The sequence below is a fragment of the Pinus tabuliformis genome, chromosome 6 (genome assembly GCF_031772625.1).
Source record: "Pinus tabuliformis cultivar Carrire ecotype Pingquan chromosome 6, CPIR1, whole genome shotgun sequence".
Lineage (NCBI taxonomy): Eukaryota > Viridiplantae > Streptophyta > Pinopsida > Pinales > Pinaceae > Pinus > Pinus tabuliformis.
In genome coordinates this window covers 495,565,074-495,591,642 of record NC_142292.1, presented here as the reverse complement: position 1 = coordinate 495,591,642, position 26,569 = coordinate 495,565,074, and the positions used below count along the sequence as shown (strand labels likewise).

At 39.4% G+C, this 26,569-nt stretch overlaps 2 pseudogenes; both read right to left on the bottom strand.

Annotated features, from left to right (window-relative positions):
- Positions 1–411: 411 nt before the first annotated feature.
- Positions 412–1,668, bottom strand: LOC149259496 (non-functional NADPH-dependent codeinone reductase 2-like; annotated as a pseudogene).
- A 14,802-nt stretch (positions 1,669–16,470) lies between these two features.
- Positions 16,471–17,610, bottom strand: LOC149259495 ((1S)-1,7-diacetoxy-luvungin A aldo-keto reductase-like; annotated as a pseudogene).
- Positions 17,611–26,569: the final 8,959 nt, after the last annotated feature.

Genomic DNA, 26,569 nt, shown 5'->3' with positions numbered 1-26,569 from the left:
TTCATTAAATTTTGGATTATGAATACGCAGATGGATCGTTTTACATTCATCATTCGGAAATTACATCAATGTCATTTGCTAGTATGATGACATCTTGCATTTTAAGCCCCATCTCTCATAACTTCGATGCTTTTCATCTGTAGTTGCAATTTCGTTTCAGGAAGCTAGTCAAATCGCCACCATTGGTAGGGACGGTCTTTTGCTTTACCGTTTGCAGCCAATTCTTGAAATCTAGCTCTGCCTGCGATTTGCTGATGCCATTGCCTCGATGATCATTTGCAGTTTCATCTGAAGACTCCAGTGCTATTGGTTGAGGGAAGGAAGCAAGTGATGTATCAATATTACTGAGAAACTATCAACTGCATTAGGCTTCCCAGTTAAAAAGTAAAGATATGCACATTCAAGAGTTAATTAGATTTCTCCATCCCATAAATCTTCAATGGTTTTATACGGGCTGGTGGTTGAGTTTAATGAGTTCGTCTCTCCTCACAATCTTCTTTTGTTCAAGTTCGCTAATCTTCTCATGATCATTTCTGGTTAATGACCAGTCAAAAATTTGATAATTATCAGCTATTCTACCCTTGTTGTAGCTTTTAGGCAGCACGCTGACTCCTTGTTCCAATCCCCATCTCAACAAAACCTGAGCCACAGTCTTTCCGCACCTTTTGGCAATTTCCTGAATGACAGTATTTTCCATAGCGGCATTGGTCCCATAGTAGGTACCAGATGATCCTAGAGGAGATGCATCTCGACCTGATTGACAGCAGGAGGAATGTTGGCATATGTCAACAAATCTTCAATCTTTTTGCATGAGAAATTGCTCACGCCAATAGATTTGGTAAGACCCAACTCCACACATTGCTCTAATCCCCTCCATACAGACTTGATATCTAATGGCAAAAAGTCTTCCTCTTTGTGAATTGGATGCGAAGCTCCTTTTCTCAAATTTATAGGCCAGTGGATCAGCTACAAGTCCAAATGTTGTTTTACCACCTGTGGGTTATGAGCATCAACTTGAGAATGTTCAATTGGTCTTGAGAAAAGCTTAGGAGGGTGTTTCATGAAGTGTTGATCAAGAGGTCCTTCAAATGCTACATAAACTGACAGTGAGGCCTTTTCTCTCCTCCCTGCTCTTCCAGCTTGCTGCCACAAACTTGCAACACTACCTGGAAAGCCAAGGTGCAAAGTTGCATCAAGGTTCCCCACATCAATTCCAAGCTCTAAAGCATTGGTTGCAGCAACACCAAGAAGATTTCCCCCAAAGAGACCACTCTCAATCTTTCTCCTCTCCTGAGCAGTATAGCCGGCTCGATACACACATATTAAATTGACAAGATGTGGTGCCGTCTCGTTTAGAATCTCGCGCGTATAATTGAGGACGAGCTCGCTGAGTTTACGAGTGTTGCAGAAGGCTATGGAGCACAAGCCATGCTGGAACAATTCCGCAAAGATGTGAGAAGCCTCTACAATAGGACTGGCACGTTTCAAATTTGTATTTGTAGTAACTGTATCCTACATTTTGACATGTTTTCGTGTCTTTGGCTTCTGCATTGCTGGTTGTTGATGGTCCAAACAGACTAAAGGATTCCAGAGGAGGAAAAGCTTTGAGCCACAAGGACTTCCATCCTCTAACACCACTTCTACTTCTCGCAGATTAGCAAGTTCCATGGCATGTTCACGTGGATTCGCCAACGTTTCACTACTTATAATGAAAGTTGGATTACTTCCATACACTGCATAATTCTGAGATTAGAAAACTCAAACTGTTTGTGCGATGGCAATATTGACATATGCAACATATATGGATTTGTAATTAGCAATCTAGCATTTTCACGGAGCCAAATTTGGAGAAGAATTGAGCCGCAACAAATTGAATTTTTGATGAATCGATGATAAAATTCGGCCTTGGGGCTCTGTGCGCCGCGCGCACTCGCAGTGCGCCGCACTTTGTGAGTGCGTCGCGCCAGTGTTAATTTTACACTGCGGAGGAGTGCCCCATGCGCTGCGCCTTCTTCCTATGCGCTGCGCAGACTCATAAACACAATTTTAGTCTGAAAAATAACCAGTTTTGCCCTCTTTAAGCAAAGACTCAAAGCATTGCTATAACATCTCAAAGATATCATTTGGCATAACTGTTTCATCTTGCTCAAAAATGGGCTTATCTATATTGGAACTCTTAGCTTCTTTATTTTTGTTTGTCTGATTCACTCTTGATCTCCAATGCTGGTCACAAATAGCAACCTGATCTTCCACTCCAGATTCACACTCCTCAGTTTCTATAAGATTATTTTTTGTTCCTACACTTTCAGTCTGTTCATGATTGATTGACATTGGATCTTTCATTAATCCTCCTACCTCAGAAATATCTTTTATGTAGAAGTTGTTGTCTCTGTTCTTCTCTAGGCCATTTCCTAACACATCAAAACCACAGATTTCGACATCTTCCATGACCAATTTACTGTCTTGCTGTTCCTCACCTTTAATTGGAATGGACACATTTATTTGAAATGTCTGAAAATTTTCTTCAAGATTACTCTTTTCAGACAAATATCTAACCCAAGTTTTCAGCAGAATTATTCTCTGTAGATATTTTGACCTTGTTCTGTTCCAAATCCAATGTCTGTGCACCAGTCCCTGGAATATTTTCATTCTCGAAGCTAGGTCTGCAATGTTATTTGCTGGCATTGAATTTGGGTTCTCATTCTCCAAACACTGCTTTTGTCTAATTTTACCAGCACACATAAAATAAGGTTTAACTTTCCCCAGTGTCTTGTCCTTTACCTTTAATATTGGGGCAGATAGCAAAGCTCTTCTTGCTTTGCTTCTAGATTTCTTCTCTGTCACTAGCAATCTTGTCATGTTGTGAATAACAGATTTGGATCCTTGAAACTTCAGCAAGTACGAATGATGAGATGTCTGCTCAAAAGTTGTCTCGTGCTGCTGATCACATCCTCGTTCCCATAAGTGTTCACCATGCCCTGTAGCAGGGTTTCAAGCTGCCATATCTCAATGTATCCTAAATGATCTGGATCAAGCTCCTCCATGATGAGACCAGCATATTCCGCAGCATTCTCCTTCAACTTTTCCAGTCTGTTTGCAGAAGCACTCAGCACAATAACCTTCTTAACCTCATCTTCTGATATTCGGCCCACCAAGTTGTATAATTTTGGCATTCTGGCATTTGAATGCAAACTCTGTTTCGTTTGATTTTGCTTTGTCTCTTTGTGCTGATGATGTTCTTTCTGTTTGTGCTTTTGCAGGGATAGGAGTAGCTAAAGCTACTGCCATTGAAGAGCTGTACAATTTCGAAACATTTTGACAAATTTATTACAAAAAACACATTTGATGATTTCTTCTTCAAAACGGGGTTTTGAAGAAGAATCAATCTCGCACTATTGACAGTGACATTCCTGAAATAAAGACTCATTGAACCTCCTTCTAGCCTGCAAGCGTTATTTCACACTTCTGGAGACAAAACCCTGGACTCAAGAATTAAAATGACTCTTTTTGACCAAAATGGCATTTGATGACAGCAAATGACGAGAAATGAACCTTGGTGAATTTGACTCTGACAGAGGACTGACAAGACTGAGTCTAACATTGGCTCCAATTGGGATGGCAGCTCCAGCTCCTTGGAGGTGCCAAGAACTGCAGATCTTTGGGTGAGCAGAAAATGCCTTCGTCCATTGAGCTATGGAGTCATTATTTCGACAAACCACACAAGACTCTGACTCATTTATTGACTGAAACTGGACTCAAACCGACTCAATTGTAAATCTGAAATGACTGAAAAACTGACTCGACAAACTGTACTTAAAAACACTAAGACCTGAACTTAAAACTTAAAGCTGGGTGGCAGTACCTGGCCACCCGTGTTTCTTACAAGGCAATATGCGATCAAACTATATCAAAATGCCAATGTAACCAATCAAGCAGATGCCTTCTTGCTTGATTCTCCTGATCAGATCTCCAGGTCAACAGTAGATACTTGTAACTGGGCATCCCAAAAGCTAATTGACCATGATCTCCTTCCTCACCGAATACTGCAACAATCACCTTCACTGCTGGCTGCAACAGATTTGCCATTGGATCATGAAAAACATGAAGATTTGCTATTGCCACCTCCTGCTGAAGAAACAAGGTGTCCTTTGCTTCAAATTCTGATCTTCCTTCATCATGTACTTCAGTGAAAGTATGCTCCTGGGCTTTAAAAAACTCTGAACAGGTAGATGAGCAGATATCTTCTTGGAAAAACATTTCAACACATGAAACATATGAAGAAGAATCTGAGTGGAAATCCTGAATGTTTTGATCTTCTGTGGTGTGAATGTACTGTAGGTCATTTTCATATGATATGACAGCCAAGTTTTCATGTTCCTTATTACATTCATTAATCATAAGAAGAGAAACTTCATATGATTCTTGAAGCGCACAAATGACATTTCTACCATCTACTAAAGATTCATCCAAAGGAACTTTTTCACCTACTTGAACAAAGATATCCTCTTGCTGTTCATGAATTGGCTGGATTACCTTGGTAGGAAGGCTGTGTTCTGATGAGATGAGGGCAGTTAGGCCTGTAACTCTGTCTTTTTCATTTGAGGCAGCCTCAATAATGCAATTCTCTTCTATGAGATCCGGAACAACATATTTTTCCTCATCACAATCCGTCTCTCGATCTGGTTTATCATCATCATTTTCTGAGATTGGAACATCATTTTCTTGCGTATCCTCTTTTATTTCAACCAGATCTGAAATAGGACTTCCTTTTTCATCATTTTCAGTCATGTGGAAATCTTTAACCTGCTGATTTTGATCCTGCTGCAAAGTTTCCTCTAAGAGTTCTGTAGACTGCTGAAACAGATTTTCATACAATGCTTCCATGATTTCTTCGTCCATAAAATTATCATCCTCATAGTATTTTTCAAGGCTCTCAATAAAACCATAAGCATGCTTGCAACAATCCTGAACTAAATTTAATGATGGATAAGATTCTTTATACTTCTCAAAGAATATTGAATGAAAATCCTTTAGACAATAGATGGAAGCAGGTGGCAAACTTTCATACCAAGATCGGGCTTCGTCTTCCAGAGTAGCCATAAACATTTTCATCAAACAGTCTGTTAGCGCTTGAGATTTCACCCTAGGCTGAGGAAGGTAAACCTTCAAGGAAACATCAAACCATTTCACCTCGTAGCTAGCCCTACGGGGTATGAGAAGGCTCTCTCCGGTCAAACTCGGTAGATCTTTCAATAGGATGAGCTGACCCAATTAGGAACACTGATATTAGGCTAGTAAACTGATAAGGGAAGGTTGATTTAGGGGTTTTTAATTAAAAGACAGGGTTTTTCTGGGCTGCATGGGCAAAATCACAGCTTCAAACAGAGAAATATAATGAACAACACAGGTTGACGACTGAGGCAAGGTAGGCAAGAAATTTAGCATCAAATTGAGACTAAATGGGATGGCAAGACTGGTGAGGAGCTGACAAGGGCAAACAATAACTTTGAATCCTTGTCAAACAGAAGAAAACATTGAACATGAACAAACTTATAGGCAGAGCATATAATACTATGAATTCTACCTAAACACTTCATTTGTTCACTCAGAAATGATCATGAAATGAAATGAAACATAACAGTTTACATATGAAACACAAGAAAAACTTATGCTAAATCATCATGCCACAGGGATCTCAGAAATCAGAGCTGTGTAATTTCATTAAAAACTCTGTCAAAGACTGTACAAGAAAGCTCTGCTACGCTTCAGCAGCTCTCAAAAAAATCTTCTAACTCTCCTTTTTTCAAAACGAATTTTTAATACAATAAATAAAGATGCTGCCCAAAACAGGGGCGCTGTTTTAACTAAAACCATAAAAATAGAGCAGATGGAAACAAGAAACAAGAGGCGCCTTGTTCAACCCAGCGTTTTCACAGTTCAGAGCCGTCTTAATTTGGTCAACTGTACAGGATATGAGGCTATTGACAGTTGCAACCGATCCTAAAGATAGCGCACAAAGTTGATTAAAATCTGGAAAGCCACAGTCAACAACGAGCCACTGGAGATTGTGTCATTAATGACATTGCTACCCAAACTCAACTTTGTGCCACAAAATCCGATGGTAAAGGAGCCACGCAGTTGGGATCACCACCGTTGAGAACGACATTCATGGCCACTATACATACATCAGTGCAGCTCTCCTGGAGAATAAGCATGTTACCCTGATTCGAATTCCAGTTGTTGACACGCAAACGAACCTATGAATGCCACTTTGCAAAATGCGCCCCAAAATATGGAAATGCGTTGGCCATTTTAATAAAACTAATTTTCCACCGATTCAGCTTATGGTGACAACTGAACTAAGAGTCCCAACAATCGCCCGCAATTCCCACAAAATCTCCAAAAGATCGCACCGTGATCTGGATCTTGGCATTGTGAAAGCCATATGTCAATTCACTCAACCATTTGTCGCCTTACCAGCAATCCGGGTTTCACAAATGCCGGGTGCTAAGTGACTAGGTGTTGAGATTTGAACGAAGTAGCCTACCCGCAACCTTCACATTAAAACCCCAATTCATTTCTCAGCAGACGCTCTTTCCAGTGATTGAAAAATTCAAAATAGAGATTGTTACGGAAAGATATTATGGCTGGCAGTTAAACGCCCACCGAGCAACTTTTCCATGCGCAATGCTACCTCTCTGTTTATCATGTAGATTCAACATTACAGTGAAATCAACAAGTCCAGGAAAATCTTCGAGTACATCTCCTTTATTATGGACAAATAATAATGTTAGTTTTTGGAGATCACCTCAGTGCTACTTTGTAGAGCATAACCCAGTACTTCAGAGAAGATTCTCTCCACCGTATCTTGAACATGCCCTCGGTACATTAATTTCGGATATTTTTCCGTTGTAGTAATAATACTGATCAACCAACCGAAGAATGCTTGAAAAGAGTTCAAATCTAAATGTTAGGCCTTACCAGCCTCAAAAGATTGAGGAGTTCCTTAAAATTGTTCTGAAAAAGGGTGCCGTCATTTGATTTTCTGACTTTTCACAAACTATACTTGAGAACTTTGGCAAATCTCCTTTCCCTCGTCCTGATATGGAACTATAGAGCTTGACGCAATCAAGTTTTCATAATTGTTGTTTTCTGAACTCTTCCGCCAATCGTCTGAAGGTGGACTCTGCATTTTTACAGTTACAGTTGATCCCAGAGCCACTAATGAACTTTCCATGGAAATATTTCGCCTATGAAACCACCTCTTTTGGGATTTGAAAGCGGATTCCTACATTTGAGACTTCTGCTGCCAACATCATGATCAATAACGCTGCTACTTGAGGTTGATCCAAACCTAAATCTTCATTTGAATATGCTGTTATCTGTTGTACAAATTCATTCGTAGAGCACAAGATATATGTGCCATGGCTTTTGCCCATGCAATACATAACAGAGATAATATCTTTCTCATCCTGGGGATGCTTGTCCAGATTAGTCATAAGGGCTTCAATTGTCATTTTAAACATAGATATGTTGGGTAGCTTTATTTGACCAAGAAGTTTCCTTGCTGCGGAACGTATATCAGAGTTGATGTCATCGAACATACCAAGAAACATATGCATGTGTTTTTTCCTCTGAGAATTCATCTTCAAATCCATGAAGAAAAGCTCCAGCAGCGCTAAGAGTGAGAAGATCTAATCCTCTGCCATGGCATGCTAGGTCTCTATCACCCTCAGGAGTTCCACTAGAGAAGTTATTTAATACCCTCTTTGCTGCTTGTCCCAAAATCTTCTTACTCAAAGCTTGAAGCAACACACTTTCAGATAAGGGACCTATTCTTCCGAGAGCATAAAGAGCTTCACTTCTTACTTTCATATTCATATCCCTTGAGATAGTACACAACTGGAGAAATGCCTCATTTATTTGGTTTGTGCGTTGTCCTTCCTCTACTTGGTGTAGAGGCAAGCAGAGCCACCTTGCCAAGGTCACATTAGCAACAACTCAGTTTACCAGAAATGATCAAATGCAGGGATTGCTGATGATGTTTTGTTTTCTTTTGTTTGTGCTTTTGCAGGGATAGGAGCTTGAAATCACTGCCTTTTGAAGAGCTGGAGCATGAATTACATAATCTAAAACCACACATTAGTGATTTCTTCTTCAAAACAGGGTTTTGAAGAAGAATCAATCTCTGACATGAGACGGAGTCTAACATCGGCTCCACTTGGGATGGCAGCTGCCGCTCTGTGGAGGTGCCAAGAACCGCAGAACTTTGGGAGAGCAGACAGTGCCTCTACCCATTGGGCAATGGAGTCATCATCAACACAACTCTTGACTTAATTTTCACACTGAAACTGAACTGAAACAATCTTCAAGCAAACTAAAACCAGATGCTGCCCTTATGGCTGCTTATTTATTTACACAACCTACTCTAATCTGCTGTACAAACACTAGATCAGGTAATACTAAAATGCCAAATTAACCATTCAAGTAAACCTGAAAATGAAGCCGCTTGAGAATGCTGCCACCAGGACATAGATGCAGTTGTTGGCAGCCCTTCATGCACGTACTGAGCCTGGTCATGGAAAATACACCCTGATATATCAATCAAACTGAAAAATGTGTCCATGTATGCCGCAATAGGATCACGGAAGCCGGACTCTGTTGGCTGCCCCAACTCTGCAATACATACTTCCAGCTGCACAGTGTCAATGTAAACCTCTATAGGCAAGTCTATGATTTCTTGTTTCGAAGGAAGGAGGATTTCCAAGAACTTTTTAGGGTCTTGGAAATCATAAGACTGGATCTGCTCATCTAAATCTTGAATCTCCTTTTCAAGTTTTTCAACAATTAACTCACAGGTAGCAACTTTAGCTTCAGGAGAGAACTCCGGAGATTTCAAACTTTGAAAGAAGTCACTGAAAAATTCTTCATTAGTTTCAATATCCACTAACCACTCTCTAACGCCGTCTAGAGCTTCACAAAGTGCAGGGTTTGCCACATACCCTACCATTGCATGAACAGATCAGCATGCGTTGGAATGTCTGGATCGAGTTGGAGTCGCCAGGTGAATGGTTCAGCCTGCATAAGTGTCTGACTGTTGTCCACCATCAGCATCAGATCTGCACCTTGATTACATGTACTGGGGTGAAATGCAAATGAAGTGTTGTATTCACAAGCTCACGGAGATGGACTGAAGCAGCGTTTATCTACTTGCGCTGATGTAAAACAAGAGCATTTTTGAAGGCTACCTGGCGTATCTTCAGGCTCCGTCTAAGACTTGTGAAACAAACACATCAACCCACAAACAAGTTTGTTCTCCCCAGTATGGTCGCCACTATGTTAGCGCTTGAGATTTCACCCTAGGCTGAGGAAGGTAAACCTTCAAGGCAACATCAAACCATTTCACCTCGTAGCTAGCCCTACGGGGTATGAGAAGGCTCTCTCCGGTTAAACTCGGTAGATCTTTCAATAGGATGAGCTGACCTAATTAGGAACACTGATATTAGGCTAGTAAACTGATAAGGGGGGTTGATTTAGGGGTTTTTAATTAAAAGACAGGGTTTTTCTGGGCTGCATGGGCAAAATCACAGCTTCAAACAGAGAAATATAATGAACAACACAGGTTGACGATTGAGGCAAGGTAGGCAAGAAATTTAGCATCAAATTGAGACTAAATGGGATGGCAAGACTGGTGAGGAGCTGACAAGGGCAAACAATAACTTTGAATCCTTGTCATACAGAAGAAAACATTGAACATGAACAAACTTATAGGCAGAGCATATAATACTATGAATTCTACCTAAACACTTCATTTGTTCACTCAGAAATGATCATGAAATGAAATGAAACATAACAGTTTACATATGAAACACAAGAAAAACTTATGCTAAATCATCATGCCACAGGGATCTCAGAAATCAGAGCTGTGTAATTTCATTAAAAACTCTGTCAAAGATTGTACAAGAAAGCTCTGCTACGCTTCAGCAGCTCTCAGAAAAATCTTCTAACTCTCCTTTTTCAAAACGAATTTTTAATACAATAAATAAAGATGCTGCCCAAAACAGGGGCGCTGTTTTAACTAAAACCATAAAAATAGAGCAGATGGAAACAAGAAACAAGAGGCGCCTTGTTCAACCCAGCGTTTTCACAGTTCAGAGCCGTCTTAATTTGGTCAACTGTACAGGATATGAGGCTATTGACAGTTGCAACCGATCCTAAAGATAGCGCACAGAGTTGATTAAAATCTGGAAAGCCACAGTCAACAACGAGCCACTGGAGATTGTGTCATTAATGACATTGCTACCCAAACTCAACTGTGTGCCACAAAATCCGATGGTAAAGGAGCCACGCAGTTGGGATCACCACCGTTGAGAACGACATTCATGGCCACTATACATACATCAGTGCAGCTCTCCTAGAGAATAAGCATGTTACCCTGATTCGAATTCCAGTTGTTGACACGCAAACGAACCTATGAATGCCACTTTGCAAACTGCGCCCCAAAATCTGGAAATGCGTTGGCCATTTTAATAAAACTAATTTTCCACCGATTCAGCTTATGGTGACAACTGAACTAAGAGTCCCAACAATCCCCCGCAATTCCCACAAAATCTCCAAAAGATCGCACTGTGATCTGGATCTTGGCATTGTGAAAGCCATATGTCAATTCGCTCAACCATTTGTCGCCTTACCAGCAATCCGAGTTTCACAAATGCCGGGTGCTAAGTGACTAGGTGTTGAGATTTGAACGAAGTAGCCTACCCGCAACCTTCACATTAAAACCCCAATTCATTTCTCAGCAGACGCTCTTTCCAGTGATTGAAAAATTCAAAACAGAGATTGTTACGGAAAGATATTATGGTTGGCAGTTAAACGCCCACCGAGCAACTTTGCCATGCACAATGCTACCTCTCTGTTTATCATGTAGATTCAACATTACAGTGAAATCAACAAGTCCAGGCAAATCTTCGAGTACATCTCCTTTATTATGGACAAATAATAATGTTAGTTTTTGGAGATCACCTCAGTGCTACTTTGTAGAGCATAACCCAGTACTTCAGAGAAGATTCTCTCCACCATATCTTGAACATGCCCTCGGTACATTAATTTCGGATATTTTTCCGTTGTAGTAATAATACTGATCAGCCAACCGAAGAATGCTTGAAAAGAGTTCAAATCTAAATATTAGGCCTTACCAGCCTCAAAAGATTGAGGAGTTCCTTAAAATTGTTCTGAAAAAGGGTGCCGTCATTTGATTTTCTGACTTTTCACAAACTATACTTGAGAACTTTGGCAAATCTCCTTTCCCTTGTCCTGATATGGAACTATAGAGCTTGACGCAATCAAGTTTTCATAATTGTTGTTTTCTGAACTCTTCCGCTATTCGTCTGAAGGTGGACTCTGCATTTTTACAGTTACAGTTGATCCCAGAGCCACTAATGAACTTTCCATGGAAATATTTCGCCTATGAAACCACCTCTTTTGGGATTTGAAAGCGGATTCCTACATTTGAGGCTTCTGCTGCCAACATCATGATCAATAACACTGCTACTTGAGGTTGATCCAAACCTAAATCTTCATTTGAATATGCTGTTATCTGTTGTACAAATTCATTCGCAGAGCACAAGATATATGTGCCATGGCTTTTGCCCATGCAATACATAACAGAGATAATATCTTGCTCATCCTGGGGATGCTTGTCCAGATTAGTCATAAGGGCTTCAATTGTCATTTTAAACATAGATATGTTGGGTAGCTTTATTCGACCAAGAAGTTTCCTTGCTGCGGAACGTATATCAGAGTTGATGTCATCGAACATACCAAGAAACATATGCATGTGTTTTTTCCTCTGAGAATTCATCTTCAACTCCATGAAGAAAAGCTCCAGCAGCGCTAAGAGTGAGAAGATCTAATCCTCTGCCATGGCATGCTAGGTCTCTATCACCCTCAGGAGTTCCACTAGAGAAGTTATTTAATACCCTCTTTGCTGCTTGTCCCAAAATCTTCTTACTCAAAGCTTGAAGCAACACACTTTCAGATAAGGGACCTATTCTTCCGAGAGCATAAAGAGCTTCACTTCTTACTTTCATATTCATATCCCTTGAGATAGTACACAACTGGAGAAATGCCTCATTTATTTGGTTTGTGCGTTGTCCTTCCTCTACTTGGTGTAGAGGCAAGCAGAGCCACCTTGCCAAGGTCACATTAGCAACAACTCAGTTTACCAGAAATGATCAAATGCAAGGATTGCTGATGATGTTTTGTTTTCTTTTGTTTGTGCTTTTGCAGGGATAGGAGCTTGAAATCACTGCCTTTTGAAGACCTGGAGCATGAATTACATAATCTAAAACCACACATTAGTGATTTCTTCTTCAAAACAGGGTTTTGAAGAAGAATCAATCTCTGACATGAGACGGAGTCTAACACAGTCTTCAGGAAAATTGATCTTTAATCTACGCACATGAATGTGAAATTTCACCAGATGAAGAGAAACGTCATTACCTTCCACATTTCTGAACACAGGCAAATTCTTTGACCAATCTACCTTGGGAATTTTATTTGGAAAACCTGGGATGTGATCTCGGCTCATGGGAGCGTATCTTCTTGCAATCCGATCCATCTTGAAAATGTCAAAGCTGCTGATCTCTCTGCAGTGGAGTCACCATGAAGCACCAGTTGCTTGATTCTTCAGTGAAAGGAGTCGCCAGGTGAACGATTTCAGTCGTCTTCCTATGTCTGATCGTTGTTCACCATCAACAATCAGCTCTGAACTTGAGATATGTATTGGGGCAAAACAATCTTCAAGCAAACCATTTTCATCCCCAGTATGGTCGCCACTATGTTAGCGCTCGAATCTGCCTCAGGCTGAAGAAGGAAAAACTTGAGGCAACATCAAACCAAGATCAGCCTCGTAGCTAGCCCTACGAGGGCAGGAGAGGGCTCTCTCCAGTCAATCTCGATAAAATGAGCAATCAGGTGCGAGATGACTAAAAATGGGAACTGATTTTAGGCTAGTAAATGGATAGGAAAGGGGTAATTTGATAAATGACTGGGTTTTCTGGGCAGCGTGGGATCAAGAATAGCATGAGCAGGGAAATTAAATCCGAGACACAGATTATCTCAGGAGGCAAGACAGGCAATAAATTTAGCATTCAATTTTGACATTATATGGAATGAAAAGAACACTGAGAGGTTGATAAGGGCAATAGATGAATCCTTATCCAACAGAAGAAAACACAAAACATGAATACCTTCCCAAGGCAGAGCAACAACTTGGATTCTGCCTTTCTCACTTAAAAGTATTCATTTAGAAATGATTATGAAATGAAATGGAAACATAACAAGCTACATATGAAACAAAGGAAAAAACAAACGCTGAATTCACACCACTAGAATCTCACGAGTCAGAGCTGTATCTTTTCATTAAATCCCTGTTAAAAAACTGTACAGTGAATTTTGCCTTCACAGCTCTCCCACTGTTTTCCAGAACTCAGAACCATTTACACATAATTTTCATACAATAAATAGATTTCATCTGAGGGAAAACAAATCGATGAAAAGTAGGGAGCTGAAAACCAATCGACGAAGATAGGGAAAGAGTTGTCCATCTGTGCGGGGGACAGAGCAGTGTTACATTATTCCATTTGAAACTTTTTGATGATCAATAAAAAGATGACAACTGTAGCTGCATATCACAATTGAAGTGAAAAATAGGAAATTGAATCCTGTTTCTCTGCCCTGGTAGATGTCTCTGATTTAAATTTTGGCTTTTCGGTTTCTGACTTTTTGCCTTCCCTGTGCCTTTTTCACCGCTTGGTTTTCGACCTTTTCACCTTTTGATTCTATTCCAGAGAGACCTTTTCCATTTGTTAAAATATGTCATCTTCTTTGCATGGGCAGAAGATACAACCTTTATAAGTGAACGGTGCCTGAAACATGCCATTGCATGCCCATTACATTTCAAAAAAGGCCTGGAATTGAGAGGCAGTTTGATCAAAGCTACCTTGCAGCAGGCAGGCAAATCCAAGGCAGATTCTCATATACACGGTCAGAAGATGCCTTTTAAAAACATCCAAACAAATTAGGCTTGCACCCTTGTGATTTATGCATTCTCCACCTTTGAACAACTATTAGAATGAACACTGTACTTACAATTAGTCTGACATACTATAGAAATATCTTTTAAAAAACCACAGTAATTCCTCTTTTCTCATATATATGTCAAATTTGTGGGAAAATTCAGCAAACCAAATACAAGAAAACAACCCTGCCAGATGTTCTTCTCACTCAGTAATTATTAGTATTTGAATAAATATATGAAGCACCAAGATGAAATTGCTCATTATTGAATTTCCTGTGAAAACCTACAGAACTGCCAGAAATCAGTCTTTTGGTAATCACATGTACAGCTGCTCCTCTTGCTACCGAGGCTGAAGCTACATATTAAAATGCCAAATGCCATGTGACCAGGCCAATTTCACAAGAACAACAAATATACTTGCAGCACTCTTTGCATCGCGGAGTAGGCACCAAAGCCAATGTCAATCTTCCATCAAGATCAAAGTCTTCATGAAAAGATGATGTGTGAGTATAAATATATAGGCATCTGTAAGGTCTGAATCCTATATTCTGGAAAGCCACACCAAACGCTTCTGACGAGTTGGGTTCAAAATCAAACCACCAGATTTATCCCTGTCAGATTTTAATTGCACATCTATATCTTTGATGGTAGTTGACCTTTCTTTAGTTTCTTCACTCTTACTAGTACCTGAATTGAGCTGAGAACATATTAGTGATAAAGATTGCAACCATGGAACCAAAATGGGCTTCCTTACAGCATCATCCAAACCTGTATATCGACCCAAAAAATAAGATGTAGAAGAAGCCCTTGCAAATTTTTGGCAGGCTCTGTTTCTCCCTCAACTTCAGCATCATGGCCAATATTAGATGTGGAATTGGCATTATGTAGACCATGACTCTTTTGCACTAAGCTACTTATGCAAAAAACTATAGCTGGATTTCCTGCAGGAAGGTACCGTACCAAGGCCTGCACTCCCGAACTTAGGCCTTCAAAAGGAGTCAGGCGTGGATATGCCTCTAAAGCTCTTTGTATATAATTTACAACAAGTTCCTCCTTCAATGATATTGTATCATCTTTCTTATTATGCGAGGAATCCATGCTCCAATTGTTGACTGAAATAAATGTGACAAATACTGCATGTGATCCACGCGCTATATTTTGGTTTCATCTTTATACCAACAGTATTCTGAACATCATAACTTTGAAGTATCTTAAAATACCACATTTCTAGACACTGAAATATGAACCGACACTCTTTGATTGTCTCTTAAATGGAAGTACAGTTGCAAAACCACACTAGGCATTGCCCTTTTTCATTATTGCCTGCCTCTGCTTTTGTTTTCTTTTCAGGGGAGCAATTTTGGGTGCGAACGTCTTCCTATGATTGCCTTGGATCTTTGTGCTTTTTACACCAGGTGTCAGATATGGAAGCATGCTGTCCCCGCAAGAGAATTGACACGCTTTCTTTTCCTATATTTCCAGGTGACCTGTCTTCGGATTTCATGTTCTCAACAATACTGCTCCATTCCACCAATGTCGCCAGAAAACCCTTTTGCATCTATGAGAATCTCGTATGTGAATATATTAGGTTTTACGTCTTCATCTTTCATTATTTTTAATACATCTTGAATTTTTCCTCTTGTCCAAACACTTGTAAAGCACCAGCAGCTGGTTATACTCAAAAGCATTTAGAGGAAAACCTTCCGCCTTCATTTTCTTAAAAATCTCTTCAGCTTTCTGAGCATTATCTGAAGATGAGTAGTTTGTTGATTTAAGGCCTAAAAATTCTCTTTCTGGAATGCCACTTGGCACATTCCTGCACAACCGCCCTCAAATTTCTGGAGATGCGTTTGCCACTTTACAGAAGGGGAAAGGTATCCAATATTTTAACGCAAAAATATGGGATAAATCCGCCACATATGTTCTTTGGATCGAATGCCAAAGTATGCAATGACTGCCACCTAAGACATAACGCCACTTTCATTAAATTTTGGATTATGAATACGCAGATGGATCGTTTTACATTCATCATTCGGAAATTACATCAATGTCATTTGCTAGTATGATGACATCTTGCATTTTAAGCCCCATCTCCCATAACTTCGATGCTTTTCATATGTAGTTGCAATTTCGTTTCAGGAAGCTAGTCAAATCGCCACCATTGGTAGGGACGGTCTTTTGCTTTACCGTTTGCAGCCAATTCTTGAAATCTAGCTCTACCTGCGATTTGCTGATGCCATTGCCCCGATGATCATTTGCGGTTTCATCTGAAGACTCCAGTGTTATTGGTTGAGGGAAGGAAGCAAGTGATGTATCAATATTATTGAGAAACTGTCAACTACATTAGGCTTCCCAGTTAAAAAGAAAAGAGATGCACATTCAAGAGTTAATTAGATTTCTCCATCCCATAAATCTTCAATGGTTTTATACGGGCTGGTGGTTGAGTTTAATGAGTTCGTCTCTCCTCGCAATCTTCTTTTGTTCAAGTTCTCTAATATTCTCATGATCATTTCTGGTTAATGACCAGTCAAAAATTTGATAATTATCAGCTATTCTACCCTTGTTGTAGCTTTTACGCAGCACGCTGACTCCTTGTTCCAATCCCCATCTCAACAAAACCTGAGCCACAGTCTTTCCGCACCTTTTGGCAATTTCCCGAATGACAGTATTTTCCATAGCGGGATTGGTCCCATAGTAGGTACCAGATGATCCTAGAGGAGATGCATCTCGACTTGATTGACAGTAGGAGGAATGTTGGCATATGTCAACAAATCTTCAATCTTTTTGCATGAGAAATCGCTCACGCCAATAGATTTGGTAAGACCCAACTCCACACATTGCTCTAATCCCCTCCATACAGACTTGATATCTAATGGCAAAAAGTCTTCCTCTTTGTGAATTGGATGCGAAGCTCCTTTTCTCAAATTTATAGGCCAGTGGATCAGCTACAAGTCCAAATGTTGTTTTACCACCTGTGGGTTATGAGCATCAACTTGAGAATGTTCAATTGGTCTTGAGAAAAGCTTAGGAGGGTGTTTCATGAAGTGTTGATCAAGAGGTCCTTCAAATGCTACATAAACTGATAGTGAGGCCTTTTCTCTCCTCCCTGCTCTTCCAGCTTGCTGCCACAAACTTGCAACACTACCTGGAAAGCCAAGGTGCAAAGTTGCATCAAGGTTCCCCACATCAATTCCAAGCTCTAAAGCATTGGTTGCAGCAACACCAAGAAGATTTCCCCCAAAGAGACCACTCTCAATCTTTCTCCTCTCCTGAGCAGTATAGCCGGCTCGATACACACATATTAAATTGACAAGATGTGGTGTCATTTCGTTTAGAATCTCGCGCGTATAATTGAGGACGAGCTCGCTGAGTTTATGAGTGTTGCAGTAGGCTATGGAGCGCAAGCCATGCTGGAACAATTCCGCAAAGATGTGAGAAGCCTCTATAATATGACTGGCACGTTTCAAAGTTGTATTTGTAGTAACTGTATCGTGCATTTTGACATGTTTTCGTGTCTTTGGCTTCTGCATTGCTGTTTTTTGATGGTCCAAACGGATTGAAGGATTCTAGAGGAGGAAAATCTTTGAGCCACAAGGACTTCCATCCTCTAACACCACTTCTACTTCTCGCAAATTAGCAAGTTCCATGGCATGTTCACGTGGATTCGCCAACATTGCACTACTTATAATGAAAGTTGGATTAATTCCATACACTGCACAATTCTGAGATTAGAAAAAATATGCTCAAACTGTTTGTGCAATGGCAATATTGACATATGAAACATATCTGGATTTGTAATTAGCAATATAGCATTTTCACGGAGCCAAATTCGGAGAAGAATTGAGCTGCAACAAATTGAATTTTTTATGAATCGATGATAAAATTCGGCCTTGGGGCTCTGTGCGTTGCGCGCACTCCCAGTGCGCCGCGCTTGGTGAGTGCGTCGCGCCAGTGTTAATTTTACACTGCGGAGGAGCACCCCATGCACCGCACGGCCCATGTGCGCCGCGCCTTCTTCCTATGTGCCGCGCAGACTCATAAACACAGTTTTAGTCTGAAAAATCACCAGTTTTCCCTCTTTAAGCAAAGACTCAAAGCATTGTTGTAACGTCTCAAAGATATCATTTGGCATAACTGTTTCATCTTGCTCAAAAATGGGCTTATCTATATTGGAACTCTTAGCTTCTTTATTTTTGTTTGTCTGATTCACTCTTGATCTCCAATGCTGGTCACAAATAGCAACCTGATCTTCCACTCCAGATTCACACTCCTCAGTTTCTATAAGATTATTTTTTGTTCCTACACTTTCAGTCTGTTCATGATTGATTGACATTGGATCTTTCATTAATCCTCCTACCTCCGAAATATCTTTTATGTAGAAGCTGCTGTCTCTATTCTTCTCTAGGCCATTTCCTAACACATCAAAACCACAGATTTCGACATCTTCCGTGACCAATTTACTGTCTTGCTGTTCCTCACCTTTAATTGGAACGGTCACATTTATTTGAAATGTCTGAAAATTTTCTTCAAGATTACTCTTTTCAGACAAATATCTAACCCAAGTTTTCAGCAGAATTATTCTCTGTAGATATTTTGACCTTGTTCTATTCCAAATCCAATGTCTGTGCACCAGTCCCTGGAATATTTTCATTCTCAAAGCTAGGTCTGCAATGTTATTTGCTGGCATTGAATTTGGGTTCTCATTCTCCAAACACTGCTTTTGTCTAATTTTACCAGCAGACATAAAATAAGGTTTAACTTTCCCTGGTGTCTTGTCCTTTCCCTTTAATGTTGGGGCAGATAGCGAAGCTCTTCTTGCTTTGCTTCTAGATTTCTTCTCTGTCGCTGGCAATCTTGTCATGTTGTGAATAACAGATTTGGATCCTTGAAACTTCAGCAAGTACGAATGATGAGATGTCTGCTCAAAAGTTGTCTCGTGCTGCTGATCACACCCTCGTTCCCATAAGTGTTCACCATGCCCTGTAGCAGGGTTTCAAGTTTCCATATCTCAATGTATCCTAAATGATCTGGATCAAGCTCCTCCATGATGAGACCAGCATATTCCGCAGAATTCTCCTTCAACTTTGCCAGTCTGTTTGCAGAAGCACTCAACACAATAACCTTCTTGACCTCATCTTCTGATATTCGGCCCACCAAGTTGTATAATTTTGGCATTCTGGCATTTGAATGCAAACTCTGTTTTGTTTGATTTTGCTTTGTCTCTTTGTGCTGATGATGTTCTTTCTGTTTGTGCTTTTGCAGGGATAGGAGCAGCTAAAGCTGCTGCCATTGAAGAGCTGTACAATTTCGAAACATTTTGACAAATTTATTACAAAAAACACATTTGATGATTTCTTCTTCAAAACGGGGTTTTGAAGAAGAATCAATCTCGCACTATTGACGGTGACATTCCTGAAATAAAAACTCACTGAAACTCCTTCTAGCCCGCAAGCGTTATTTCACACTTCTGGAGACAAAACCCTGGACTCAAGAATTAAAATGACTCTTTTTGACCAAAATGGCATTTGATGACTGCAAATGACAAGAAATGAACCTTGGTGAATTTGAATCTAACAGAGGACTGATAAGACTGAGTCTAACAGAACCCATACATGTTCAAAGAATAATTTTGCAGTTTGTTCAGCTGTAATCTGTTTACTACAGGGTATCAAGATACACATTTTTCTGGACCTATCCACAAAAACATACAGATAATCATGACCTTTCCTAGATTTAGGCAGTCCTCCAACAAAATCCATGAAAATGCTTTCCCAAGGGTGAGAAGGAACTGGTAATGGAGTGTATAAGCCTAGTTTTCTGTTACTGGGCTTGCTTTTAGCACGCATAGCACATCCCTTTACATATCTAGAAGCCGTCTCATTCATTTTCGGCCAATAGCAGAACCTTTGCAGCTGTGCAACTATTTTACTTACCCCAAAGTGACCTGATATCAGAGAAGTATGTGCTTCCCTAATTATCTTTACTCTCTCAGTTTGTGGAATGCAGAGTTTCCCACAATGATATAAGAGTCTGTCCTTCACATGATAGTCCAATTCTTCTACTCTTTTACCTTGACTCAAAGTTGCATATACATCCTTAAAGTCCATATCCTGAGCATACTGTTCTATGTAGCTTTCATGTCTGCAACCTTGTTATGTATGGTAGATGCATTTATAATGGGTCTATATAACATGTCTGCAACCTTGTTATGTATGCCCTTTTTATATCTGATGACTACATGAAACTGTTGTAGAAAACCCATCCATCTATAATGTCTTGATTGTTGCAACTTAGTTTGGGAGTGTAGATATTGAAGTGGCTGATGATCAGTATGTATTACTGTTTCTTTGCCCATTAAGTAATGTTTCCACTTTTTCACACTCTGAGCTAATGCATACAATTCCTTATCATATGTAGGATAGTTGAATACTGCAGGATTAAAAGTCTCAGAATGATAACATATGGGTTTATCGTGCTGTGTCAACACTGCTCCCATGACATAGTCACTGGCATCAGTTTGGATATCAAATGGTCTTTGTAGATCTGGTAGTGCTAGTACAAGTGTTGTACTAATCTTTTCTTTCAAGGTGTCGAAGGCTTTCTGCTCTTTGCCTCCCCACTGAAACACCTTGTTCAATCCTGTCAAAGCATATAAGGGAGCTGAAATTGAGGAAAATTTTGAAATGAACTTCCTCCAATACTGTGCTGCTCCTAAGAAGCTTATCACTTCTGTAGTAGACTTGGGTTTAGGCCAGTTTATGATGACTGCCACTTTAGAGGGATCTATTTTCAATTCACCTCCCCCTACTATATGACCCAAATAATTTAGAGAGGTTTTGCCAAATTCACATTTGGAGAGTTTAACATAAATTTTTTCTCTTTTCAAAACATCTAATGTCTGCTTAACATGCTTTAAATGTTCTTCCTACGTTTTACTAAAAATCAGAATGTCATCCAGATACACAATAACAAAATCATCAAGAAAAGGTCTGAGTACATCATTCATTAATCTCATGAAAGTAGCAGGGGCATTGGTCAAGCCAAAAGGCATAACCAACCATTCATACAATCCCTGCTTTGTTTTGAAAGCAGTCTTCCATGCATCTTGATCTGCAACTCTGACCTGATGGTATCCACTGTGCAAATCCAGCTTGGTGAAATAAACAGCTTCCTTCAATTGATCTAAAGATCATCTATGCGAGGAAGGGGATAACGATTTTTGATTGTTATCTTATTTAGTGTTCGGTAGTGAATGCACATTCTCCATGAGCCATCTTTCTTTCTCACTGTTATCACTGTAAAACTTCCTTAAAAATTTGGACAACTTACATGGTTTCTCAATTCTTGTATCAGTCATGGTCAAGTCATGGTGAAGTCATTTTTATGTTTTAGAGTCTAAGTCATAGGGTTAGAGTCTCATGTCCATCTTCAAATAAAGTTTGATAGCCTCATTCCATGTCCTAGAAGCCTCACCATGTGTTTAGAAGACATATCTCACATAATTTCGGAGAAATTTTGAAACTAGCTACGAATCCACGTTTTCGTAGCGCAGACAGTGTAAAAATCCTGTTTTGCGCTACGAAATCAGTGTTTTCATAGCGCTACGAAACCCCTGTAGCAGCCTGTTTCAGCAGAAAAAACTGTTTTACTAGTTAACTTCCAGAAGCTTTTCTGAGCAGTTGAAAACTCATCTCTGAAAATTGAAAGAGGTTTTTATTCCTAAGATACTAAAGTACAAAAAACTCTTCCACTTTCTTCAAATCCATTATGATCTGGGAGAAATGAAGGACCAAAGTTGCGCTACGAAACTGCTGTAGGTGCAGTTTTTCATCTCCTGTTTTACACCTGTTTTTCAAAGACTCATTCTGGGTGGTAGAAAAGATGTTTCAAAAAACCAAGAGAGGTTTTTGTTAAGCACGGATTGGTTCACAAAAACCTCCTTCAGTTTTTCCAAATACATTTTTTACGAGAATTTATGACCTCTGTCCCAAGACCTATTTTTCAGCCAGAACAGAGCAAGGGACAGTTTCCTGTTTGACACGTGTTTTTCAAGGACAGTTTCTGGACAGCTGGAGAAATTTTTTAAAAAACCAGGAGAGGTTTTTATTCTGGACAACATGGGCTACAAAAACCTCTTTCAGTTTCGTAAAATGTGTCATGGATGAAGAGATAAAGGCTCTGTCCCACGTGCCAGTTTTCAAGTATCTAATCCTAAAAACAGGGAAACATGTTCCCTAATTTCTAGGGTTTGTCTAGGGTTTGTCATCAGCAGTTGGGTGACCACGTGGGAGGCTTCATCAAATTCGACTTCATGGAGTGTTAGGTGTCAAATAATGTTTTAAATGTTTAGATAAGTTTGTTGTAATCATAATAAGGAGTTACACTCCTAGTTGTATTAGGTCTCTAGGACTGCTAGTTAGGTGTCAAATGCATTTAAAGTCTTGTTTTATGGTTAGAATAGGTGTCACTGATGGTAAATTCGAATTCCCCTCATGATGGAGGAAGGAATCCAAGCATGTAAAGAGCTCTATATATAGAAGAACATCTGATGTACAAAGGGTTGGATATTTTATAAAACAGAGGACTGTTTTGGCTTATGTAAAAACAGAGTTCAGTAATATAAATGACTGTTTTACTTCTCAGGATTCATAAGGGATTTTCTTGTTCAGAATGTGTGATGGTATATTTTCTTTAGTGTTCTTTTACAGTTGTACAAATGCATAATCACTCAGAATTCATTGATCATGCTCTGACTTCCTGTATGTCTTTGTAAACTTTGGTTTTATATAAGTGGTATTCTGAACATCCAAATGCTAAATGCCTTGACTTCTATGTAAGGCATCATCATTGTTTGCTGTAGTATGTTTGACTCCATAGGCCCAATGGAAACTTATGTAATGTTTGTCCAGCCTTCATATTTGTTAATGTTATTCCACAAGAGTTAGCCATCTTATTAATAGTCAAAATCAATAATCCTTTGAGAGAGCCCTCTCAGGCTAAGGAGGCTAAGCCTTAGTCAAAAGATTGGTGTGAAATAGTTACTTGAAGTCTTCCTGGGTTGCAGCCTTCCAGGGCTTGATTTTGAGATAACATTTTGGTGCGTCTGCCGGGAGTCTGAAGATTATTCATTCCCGAAATCAATGGTTGAACTTCTGAAGGTAGCAGGAGCTCAGACATCTTTTTGAGGCTGCAAAACTACCTTGGCGACTCCACACATCGAATAAGAAATTAGAAGGTGACTCCACTGCTAGAAGATCAGTAGCTTGATGAAGTTTCAAGATGAGTTCCACTGCAAGAATGAATGCCAGGTATGCTCCTATGAATCGGTCTCATATCCCTGGTTTTCCAAATCCTATGCCAAAGGTTGATTGGTTAGATGATCTTCCAATATTCAAAGATGAAAAGAAGGACAATGCTGCTCTTCATTTGGTTAGGTTTCATATGCATGTACGCAGTCTTAAGGTTCATTTCCCTGAAGATTGTCTCATGAAGATGTTTATGACCACTTTAGAAGGAAAAGCATGGTCTTGGTATAAAAATTTGGAAAATGGTTCAATATATTCGCTTGCTAGTTTTCATGATGAATTCTATGAGATGTATAAAGAATGTTATCCTTCCTTATTGCTGCTCAAAGATTGTTGTAGACATTCTTTAAGTCTTATTCAGTACTTGGAGGATTGTTATGATGATGATGAATTTATGGATGAAGAAATTTTAGAGGCTCTTCAAAACAATGCATTTCAGCGCCAAGAAGAAAGTATAACATCTCATGAAACGCAGCATGAAGATCAACAGGGGTTTATTTGTGAAAACCATGTTTCATCCTTTGATATGAATGAAAAGATGCAGCAGATTTGTCAGTCTTTTGATCATAAAGAATATGAAATTGATTGCAAACACCAAGAAGAAATACTGGAAGAAATTTCTTATAATCCTCACGCAGAAGAAAAGGTTGTTCAATTTTGTAATTCCTTGCAGCAGCTTACTTCAAAGAATGATAACAATAGTGAGGAAAATTACGTTGTTTATGAGAATCATGCAGAAAGGCAGTTGGATAGCACATCAAAGGAATTTTGTGTGGTTGAGAATCAGTTGTCTAAAGATGTAGAGTGTTCTTATGATCATCAAAATAACCATGTCTTCTTTGACCCTACAAGTGAATACATGGCAAAGCTTTGCACACCAGTATTTCATTTTCATTTGCATTATGAAGATCAGGTACATTATAAGTTGATTTGGTCATCTCACTATCATGGTTATTTTGAGGTTGAATGCAGTCAAGAGCCTCCCATATCAGAAAGGACAATTGATTGGCTTTATTGGAAATATCATGTTGCTTGAGCTACAAGTGGAGCTTGCAGCTGATAGGGTAGGTAGGAATGTGCAAATAAGCTCAGGGTAGGTTGACTGAGCATCTATTTCAGTAGGTACAGTTTGAATTCTTCTTACAAAAAATCATTCAAGGCTTGAGGAGCAAATTGGGCAGAAGTTCAAAGTTTTCTTCTAGAGGATGGATAGCGGCACTGGAGCTACAGGTTCTTAATGTACCACAAGGGCACACTATCCCTAGTGGAGCCACTGTTATCACTGTAAAACTTCCTTAAAAATTTGGACAACTTACATGGTTTCTCAATTCTTGTATCAGTCATGGTCAAGTCATGGTGAAGTCATTTTTATGTTTTAGAGTCTAAGTCATAGGGTTAGAGTCTCATGTCCATCTTCAAATAAAGTTTGATAGCCTCATTCCATGTCCTAGAAGCCTCACCATGTGTTTAGAAGACATATCTCACATAATTTTAGAGAAATTTTGAAACTAGCTATGAATCCACGTTTTCGTAGCGCAGACAGTGTAAAAATCCTGTTTTGCGCTATGAAATCAGTGTTTTCATAGCGCTACGAAACCCCTGTAGCAGCCTGTTTCAGCAGAAAAAACTGTTTTACTAGTTAACTTCCAGAAGCTTTTCTGAGCAGTTGAAAACTCATCTCTGAAAATTGAAAGAGGTTTTTATTCCTAAGATACTAAAGTACAAAAACCTCTTACACTTTCTTCAAATCAATTATGATCTGGGAGAAATGAAGGACCAAAGTTGCGCTACGAAACTGCTGTAGGTGCAATTTTTCATCTCCTGTTTTACACCTATTTTTCAAAGACTCATTCTGGGCGGTAGAAAATATGTTTCAAAAAACCAAGAGAGGTTTTTGTTAAGCACGGATTGGTTCACAAAAACCTCCTTCAGTTTTTCCAAATACATTTTTTACGAGAAGTTATGACCTCTGTCCCAAGACCTATTTTTCAGCCAGAACAGAGCAAGGGACAGTTTCCTGTTTGACACGTGTTTTTCAAGGACAGTTTCTGGACAGCTGGAGAAATGTTTTAAAAAAACAGGAGAGGTTTTTGTTCTGGACAACATGGGCTACAAAAACCTCCTTCAGTTTCGTAAAATGTGTCATGGATGAAGAGATAAAGGCTCTGTCCCACGTGCCAGTTTTCAAGTATCTAATCCTAAAAACAGGGAAACATGTTCCCTAATTTCTAGGGTTTGTCTAGGGTTTGTCATCAGCAGTTGGGTGACCACGTGGGAGGCTTCATCAAATTCGACTTCATGGAGTGTTAGGTGTCAAATAATGTTTTAAATGTTTAGATAAGTTTGTTGTAATCATAATAAGGAGTTACACTCCTAGTTGTATTAGGTCTCTAGGACTGCTAGTTAGGTGTCAAATGCATTTAAAGTCTTGTTTTATGGTTAGAATAGGTGTCACTGATGGTAAATTCGAATTCCCCTCATGATGGAGGAAGGAATCCAAGAATGTAAAGAGCTCTATATATAGAAGAACATCTGATGTACAAAGGGTTGGATATTTTATAAAACAGAGGATTGTTTTGGCTTATGTAAAAACAGAGTTCAGTAATATAAATGACTGTTTTACTTCTCAGGATTCATAAGGGATTTTCTTGTTCAGAATGTGTGATGGTATATTTTCTTTAGTGTTCTTTTACATTTGTACAAATGCATAATCACTCAGAATTCATTGATCATGCTCTGACTTCCTGTATGCCTTTGTAAACTGTGGTTTTATATAAGTGGTATTCTGAACATCCAAATGCTAAATGCCCTGACTTCTATGTAAGGCATCATCATTGTTTGCTGTAGTATGTTTGACTCCATAGGCCCAATGGAAACTTATGTAATGTTTGTCCAGCCTTCATATTTGTTAATGTTATTCCACAAGAGTTAGCCATCTTATTAATAGTCAAAATCAATAATCCTTTGAGAGAGCCCTCTTAGGCTAAGGAGGCTAAGCCTTAGTCAAAAGATTAGTGTGAAATAGTTACTTGAAGTCTTCCTGGGTTGCAGCCTTCCAGGGCTTGATTTTGAGATAACACTCACCAAGACGATTGGTGACCCACATGATGATGTGCTAGGCCCAATGAACCCTTTCTCGAGCAACTCCTGCACCTGCTTCTTGATTTCAACATTCTCTAAAGTA